Genomic DNA, 7,500 nt, shown 5'->3' on the forward strand with positions numbered 1-7,500 from the left:
GCGAAGTTCTTTGCAAGTTGTTGTGGCCGAGTGGTTAAGGCGATGGACTAGAAATCCATTGGGGTTTCCCCGCGCAGGTTCAAATCCTGCCGACAACGTACAGTTTTGGGGGCACTTGTGGTGCCAAGACTTCACTGACGGTGGCGATCCATGGCAAATCCTCAGACCAAAAACATGTCAGGGGATCCATGAAATCCTTTTCAGTCATGGTGTAAGGACGCCTGTTACAATAGAGATCTAGGTGAAATTGCCTGCACTGGAAAAAGCAGTGCGCCACCTTCGCAGCTGAAATAGCTCAGTTGGGAGAGCGTTAGACTGAAGATCTAAAGGTCCCTGGTTCAATCCCGGGTTTCAGCACAGTCCCTCTTTACGTCCTGACTTGGCAAATAGTTTGAGAAGGCCTTTGCTGAAAGGACCTTCTCACATGAACTCTGACTCTCTTGAGCACTGACTTCTTATGAAGGGCTCAGCCGTGTTGTACAATCTGACAGTCCTTTGCTGCCACATCATTCCAGTCGAGGATCATGGACATGACCAGGAAAATGCCAGCTGTGGGATTTCAAGCAGTGCCTTCTGAGAGAAAAGAGTCTTAATCTGGCGCTTGAGACCAATCATCCACACAACCTAAAACGGTGCCCTGATCAGGAAAAAACTGTGACCTTGTGAGGTTTGCTGACAACGGAGGACACTCTAAAGAAGCCAGACAAAGCAACACACTCCTCAGCCTCCCTGGGAAAGTCTATTCCAGGGTGCTGGAGAGAAGGGTACAACTGTTGGTCGAACCTCTGCTACAAGAGGTCCAATGTGGTTTTCGTCCTGGTCACGGAACACTAGACCAGCTCTGTGACAAGTTGTTGTGGCCGAGTGGTTAAGGCGATGAACTAATCCATTGGGGTTTCCCCGTGCATCAAATCCTGCCGACAACGTACAGTTTTGGGGGCACTCTTGGTGTCAAGACTTCACTGACGGTGGCGATCCATGGCAAATCCTCAGACCAAAAACATGTCAGGGAATCCATGAAAATTGCCTGCACTGGAAAAAGCAGAGAACCACCTTCGCAGCAGAAATAGCTCAGTTGGGAGAGCGTTAGACTGAAGATCTAAAGGTCCCTGGTTCAATCCCGGGTTTCAGCACAGTCCTTCTTTACGTCCTGATTTGGCAAATAGTTTGAGAAGGCCTTTGCTGAAAGGACCTTCTCACATGAACTCTGACTCTCATGAGCACTGACTTGTTTTGAAGGGCTCAGCCGTGTTGTACAATCTGACAGTCCTTTGCTGCCACATCATTCCAGTCGAAGATAATGAACATGACCAGGAAAATGCCAGCTGTGGGATTTCAAGCAGTGCCTTCTGAGAGAAAAGAGTCTTAATCTGGCGCTTGAGACCAATCATCCACACAACCTAAAACGGTGCCCTGATCAGGAAAAAACTGTGACCTTGTGAGGTTTGCTGACAACGGAGGACACTCAAAAGGAGCCAGACAAAGCAACACACTCCTCAGCCTCCCTGGGAAAGTGTATTCCAGGGTGCTGGAGAGAAGGGTACAACTGTTGGTCGAACCTCTGCTACAAGAGGTCCAATGTGGTTTTCGTCCTGGTCACGGAACACTAGACCAGATCTGTGACAAGTTGTTGTGGCCGAGTGGTTAAGGCGATGAACTAATCCATTGGGGTTTCCCCGTGCATCAAATCCTGCCGACAACGTACAGTTTTGGGGGCACTCTTGGTGTCAAGACTTCACTGACGGTGGCAAATCCTCAGACCAAAAACATGTCAGGGAATCCATGAAAATTGCCAATGCAATGGAAAATGTTTGCCAAAAGCAACCATGAGACTTGTCAACTCGTGAGTGGTATTGCAGCTCACGGTTTTGGGGGATCTCACATGAATTCCCATGAATCCTCTGAAACGATTTTGGTCTGATGACTTCCCATGGATCGCCACCATCAGTGATGTCTTGACACCAAAATCGTGTCGGAGGATTCATGGGAATTCATGTGAGATCCCCCAAAACCGTGAGCTGCAATACCACTCACGAGTTGACAAGTCTCATGGTTGCTTTTGGCAAACATTTTCCATTGCATTTTGACTGATATACAACGGCATAATCTGTGAGGTTCTACGTTTGTGACAATTTGTTGTGGCCGAGTGGTTAAGGCGATGGATTAGAAATCCATTGGGGTTTCCCCGCACATCAAATCCTGCCGACAACGCACAGTTTTGGGGGCACTCGTGGTGTCAAGACACCTGAGCAAATAGGTCAGCCAGAAGGACCACGATGGACCATCCTAAATCCCACTAAGTCGTGAGCTGGAAGGACCACAGTGGGTCATCCTGAATATCACTAAATTGGCAAGCAGTTGTCCTTGCAATTTAACCACTGGTCTTTCGGGGCAGTCATGGTGTCAGGACGCCTGTGACCACGATGGATCATCCGAAATCCCACTAAGTAGTTGTGAGCCCGAAGAGCCACAATGGGTCTTCCTAAATAAAGCTAACACAGGTTCAAACTAACCGGTTCAAATTCTGCCGACAATGTGCAGTTTTGGGGGCACTTGTGGTGTCAGGACGTCTGTGACATTTCAACTGAAAAATAACGGTATAATCGGCGAAGTTGTTTGCAAGTTGTTGTGGCCGAGTGGTTAAGGCGATGGACTAGAAATCCATTGGGGTTTCCCCGCGCAGATTCAAATCCTGCCGACAACGTACAGTTGTGGGGGCACTTGTGGTGCCAAGACTTCACTGACGGTGGCGATCCATGGCAAATCCTCAGACCAAAAACATGTCAGGGGATCCATGAAATCCTTTTCAGTCATGGTGTAAGGACGCCTGTTACAATAGAGATCTAGGTGAAATTGCCTGCACTGGAAAAAGCAGGGCACCACCTTCGCAGCTGAAATAGCTCAGTTGGGAGAGCGTTAGACTGAAGATCTAAAGGTCCCTGGTTCAATCCCGGGTTTCAGCACAGTCCCTCTTCACGTCCTGACTTGGCAAATAGTTTGAGAAGGCCTTTGCTGAAAGGACCTTCTCACATGAACTCTGACTCTCATGAGCACTGACTTCTTTTGAAGGGCTCAGCCGTGTTGTACAATCTGACAGTCCTTTGCTGCCACATCATTCCAGTCGAAGATAATGGACATGACCAGGAAAATGCCAGCTGTGGGATTTCAAGCAGTGCCTTCTGAGAGAAAAGAGTCTTAATCTGGCGCTTGAGACCAATCATCCACACAACCTAAAACGGTGCCCTGATCAGGAAAAAACTGTGACCTTGTGAGGTTTGCCGACAACGTACAGTTTTGGGGGCACTCTTGGTGTCAAGACATCACTGATGGTTGCGATCCATGGGAAGTCATCAGACCAAAATCGTGTCAGAGGATTCATGGGAATTCATGTGAGATCCCCCAAAACCGTGAGCTGCAATACCACTCACGAGTTGACAAGTCTCATGGTTGCTTTTGGCAAACATTTTCCATTGCATTTCGACTGATATACAACGGCATAATCTGTGAGGTTCTACGTTTGTGACAATTTGTTGTGGCCGAGTGGTTAAGGCGATGGATTAGAAATTCATTGGGGTTTCCCCGCACATCAAATCCAGCCGACAACGCACAGTTTTGGGGGAACTCGTGGTGTCAAGACACCTGAGCAAATAGGTCAGCCAGAAGGACCACGATGGACCATCCTAAATCCCACTAAGTCGTGAGCTGGAAGGACCACAGTGGGTCATCCTGAATATCACTAAATTGGCAAGCAGTTGTCCTTGCAATTTAACCACTGGTCTTTCGGGGCAGTCATGGTGTCAGGACGCCTGTGACCACGATGGATCATCCGAAATCCCACTAAGTAGTTGTGAGCCCGAAGGGCCACAATGGGTCTTCCTAAATAAAGCTAACACATGTTCAAACTAACCGGTTCAAATTCTGCCGACAACGTGCAGTTTTGGGGGCACTTGTGGTGTCAGGACGTCTGTGACATTTCAACTGAAAAACAACGGTAAAGAAGAAGCGAAGTTCTTTGCAAGTTGTTGTGGCCGAGTGGTTAAGGCGATGGACTAGAAATCCATTGGGGTTTCCCCGCGCAGGTTCAAATCCTGCCGACAACGTACAGTTTTGGGGGCACTCTTGGTGTCAAGACATCACTGATGGTGGCGATCCATGGGAAGTCATCAGACCAAAATCGTGTCAGAGGATTCATGGGAATTCATGTGAGATCCCCCAAAACCGTGAGCTGCAATACCACTCACGAGTTGACAAGTCTCATGGTTGCTTTTGGCAAACATTTTCCATTGCATTTCGACTGATATACAACGGCATAATCTGTGAGGTTCTACGTTTGTGACAATTTGTTGTGGCCGAGTGGTTAAGGCGATGGATTAGAAATCCATTGGGGTTTCCCCGCACATCAAATCCAGCCGACAACGCACAGTTTTGGGGGAACTCGTGGTGTCAAGACACCTGAGCAAATAGGTCAGCCAGAAGGACCACGATGGACCATCCTAAATCCCACTAAGTCGTGAGCTGGAAGGACCACAGTGGGTCATCCTGAATATCACTAAATTGGCAAGCAGTTGTCCTTGCAATTTAACCACTGGTCTTTCGGGGCAGTCATGGTGTCAGGACGCCTGTGACCACGATGGATCATCCGAAATCCCACTAAGTAGTTGTGAGCCCAAAGGGCCACAATGGGTCTTCCTAAATAAAGCTAACACATGTTCAAACTAACCGGTTCAAATTCTGCCGACAACGTGCAGTTTTGGGGGCACTTGTGGTGTCAGGACGTCTGTGACATTTCAACTGAAAAACAACGGTAAAGAAGAAGCGAAGTTCTTTGCAAGTTGTTGTGGCCGAGTGGTTAAGGCGATGGACTAGAAATCCATTGGGGTTTCCCCGCGCAGGTTCAAATCCTGCCGACAACGTACAGTTTTGGGGGCACTTGTGGTGCCAAGACTTCACTGACGGTGGCGATCCATGGCAAATCCTCAGACCAAAAACATGTCAGGGGATCCATGAAATCCTTTTCAGTCATGGTGTAAGGACGCCTGTTACAATAGAGATCTAGGTGAAATTGCCTGCACTGGAAAAAGCAGTGCGCCACCTTCGCAGCTGAAATAGCTCAGTTGGGAGAGCGTTAGACTGAAGATCTAAAGGTCCCTGGTTCAATCCCGGGTTTCAGCACAGTCCCTCTTTACGTCCTGACTTGGCAAATAGTTTGAGAAGGCCTTTGCTGAAAGGACCTTCTCACATGAACTCTGACTCTCTTGAGCACTGACTTCTTATGAAGGGCTCAGCCGTGTTGTACAATCTGACAGTCCTTTGCTGCCACATCATTCCAGTCGAGGATCATGGACATGACCAGGAAAATGCCAGCTGTGGGATTTCAAGCAGTGCCTTCTGAGAGAAAAGAGTCTTAATCTGGCGCTTGAGACCAATCATCCACACAACCTAAAACGGTGCCCTGATCAGGAAAAAACTGTGACCTTGTGAGGTTTGCTGACAACGGAGGACACTCTAAAGAAGCCAGACAAAGCAACACACTCCTCAGCCTCCCTGGGAAAGTCTATTCCAGGGTGCTGGAGAGAAGGGTACAACTGTTGGTCGAACCTCTGCTACAAGAGGTCCAATGTGGTTTTCGTCCTGGTCACGGAACACTAGACCAGCTCTGTGACAAGTTGTTGTGGCCGAGTGGTTAAGGCGATGAACTAATCCATTGGGGTTTCCCCGTGCATCAAATCCTGCCGACAACGTACAGTTTTGGGGGCACTCTTGGTGTCAAGACTTCACTGACGGTGGCGATCCATGGCAAATCCTCAGACCAAAAACATGTCAGGGAATCCATGAAAATTGCCTGCACTGGAAAAAGCAGAGAACCACCTTCGCAGCAGAAATAGCTCAGTTGGGAGAGCGTTAGACTGAAGATCTAAAGGTCCCTGGTTCAATCCCGGGTTTCAGCACAGTCCTTCTTTACGTCCTGATTTGGCAAATAGTTTGAGAAGGCCTTTGCTGAAAGGACCTTCTCACATGAACTCTGACTCTCATGAGCACTGACTTGTTTTGAAGGGCTCAGCCGTGTTGTACAATCTGACAGTCCTTTGCTGCCACATCATTCCAGTCGAAGATAATGAACATGACCAGGAAAATGCCAGCTGTGGGATTTCAAGCAGTGCCTTCTGAGAGAAAAGAGTCTTAATCTGGCGCTTGAGACCAATCATCCACACAACCTAAAACGGTGCCCTGATCAGGAAAAAACTGTGACCTTGTGAGGTTTGCTGACAACGGAGGACACTCAAAAGGAGCCAGACAAAGCAACACACTCCTCAGCCTCCCTGGGAAAGTGTATTCCAGGGTGCTGGAGAGAAGGGTACAACTGTTGGTCGAACCTCTGCTACAAGAGGTCCAATGTGGTTTTCGTCCTGGTCACGGAACACTAGACCAGATCTGTGACAAGTTGTTGTGGCCGAGTGGTTAAGGCGATGAACTAATCCATTGGGGTTTCCCCGTGCATCAAATCCTGCCGACAACGTACAGTTTTGGGGGCACTCTTGGTGTCAAGACTTCACTGACGGTGGCAAATCCTCAGACCAAAAACATGTCAGGGAATCCATGAAAATTGCCAATGCAATGGAAAATGTTTGCCAAAAGCAACCATGAGACTTGTCAACTCGTGAGTGGTATTGCAGCTCACGGTTTTGGGGGATCTCACATGAATTCCCATGAATCCTCTGAAACGATTTTGGTCTGATGACTTCCCATGGATCGCCACCATCAGTGATGTCTTGACACCAAAATCGTGTCGGAGGATTCATGGGAATTCATGTGAGATCCCCCAAAACCGTGAGCTGCAATACCACTCACGAGTTGACAAGTCTCATGGTTGCTTTTGGCAAACATTTTCCATTGCATTTTGACTGATATACAACGGCATAATCTGTGAGGTTCTACGTTTGTGACAATTTGTTGTGGCCGAGTGGTTAAGGCGATGGATTAGAAATCCATTGGGGTTTCCCCGCACATCAAATCCTGCCGACAACGCACAGTTTTGGGGGCACTCGTGGTGTCAAGACACCTGAGCAAATAGGTCAGCCAGAAGGACCACGATGGACCATCCTAAATCCCACTAAGTCGTGAGCTGGAAGGACCACAGTGGGTCATCCTGAATATCACTAAATTGGCAAGCAGTTGTCCTTGCAATTTAACCACTGGTCTTTCGGGGCAGTCATGGTGTCAGGACGCCTGTGACCACGATGGATCATCCGAAATCCCACTAAGTAGTTGTGAGCCCGAAGAGCCACAATGGGTCTTCCTAAATAAAGCTAACACAGGTTCAAACTAACCGGTTCAAATTCTGCCGACAATGTGCAGTTTTGGGGGCACTTGTGGTGTCAGGACGTCTGTGACATTTCAACTGAAAAATAACGGTATAATCGGCGAAGTTGTTTGCAAGTTGTTGTGGCCGAGTGGTTAAGGCGATGGACTAGAAATCCATTGGGGTTTCCCCGCGCAGAT

General features: G+C 48.3%; 6 non-coding genes across 6 annotated transcripts; all 6 read left to right on the forward strand.

Moving 5' to 3' along the window:
* The first annotated feature begins 16 nt into the window (after positions 1 to 16).
* Positions 17 to 98, forward strand: trnas-aga (transfer RNA serine (anticodon AGA)). The gene has a single exon. It is a non-coding gene; the product is annotated as a tRNA-Ser (tRNA).
* Positions 99 to 284: 186 nt separating this feature from the next.
* trnaf-gaa (transfer RNA phenylalanine (anticodon GAA)) lies at positions 285 to 357 on the forward strand. The gene has a single exon. It is a non-coding gene; the product is annotated as a tRNA-Phe (tRNA).
* A 2,533-nt stretch (positions 358 to 2,890) lies between these two features.
* On the forward strand, positions 2,891 to 2,963 carry trnaf-gaa (transfer RNA phenylalanine (anticodon GAA)). Its single transcript has one exon. It is a non-coding gene; the product is annotated as a tRNA-Phe (tRNA).
* Positions 2,964 to 4,018: 1,055 nt separating this feature from the next.
* trnas-aga (transfer RNA serine (anticodon AGA)) lies at positions 4,019 to 4,100 on the forward strand. The gene has a single exon. It is a non-coding gene; the product is annotated as a tRNA-Ser (tRNA).
* A 731-nt stretch (positions 4,101 to 4,831) lies between these two features.
* On the forward strand, positions 4,832 to 4,913 carry trnas-aga (transfer RNA serine (anticodon AGA)). Its single transcript has one exon. It is a non-coding gene; the product is annotated as a tRNA-Ser (tRNA).
* A 186-nt stretch (positions 4,914 to 5,099) lies between these two features.
* trnaf-gaa (transfer RNA phenylalanine (anticodon GAA)) lies at positions 5,100 to 5,172 on the forward strand. Its single transcript has one exon. It is a non-coding gene; the product is annotated as a tRNA-Phe (tRNA).
* Positions 5,173 to 7,500: the final 2,328 nt, after the last annotated feature.

Source organism: Doryrhamphus excisus, chromosome 3, assembly GCF_030265055.1.
Source record: "Doryrhamphus excisus isolate RoL2022-K1 chromosome 3, RoL_Dexc_1.0, whole genome shotgun sequence".
In the NCBI taxonomy this organism is placed as follows: domain Eukaryota; kingdom Metazoa; phylum Chordata; class Actinopteri; order Syngnathiformes; family Syngnathidae; genus Doryrhamphus; species Doryrhamphus excisus.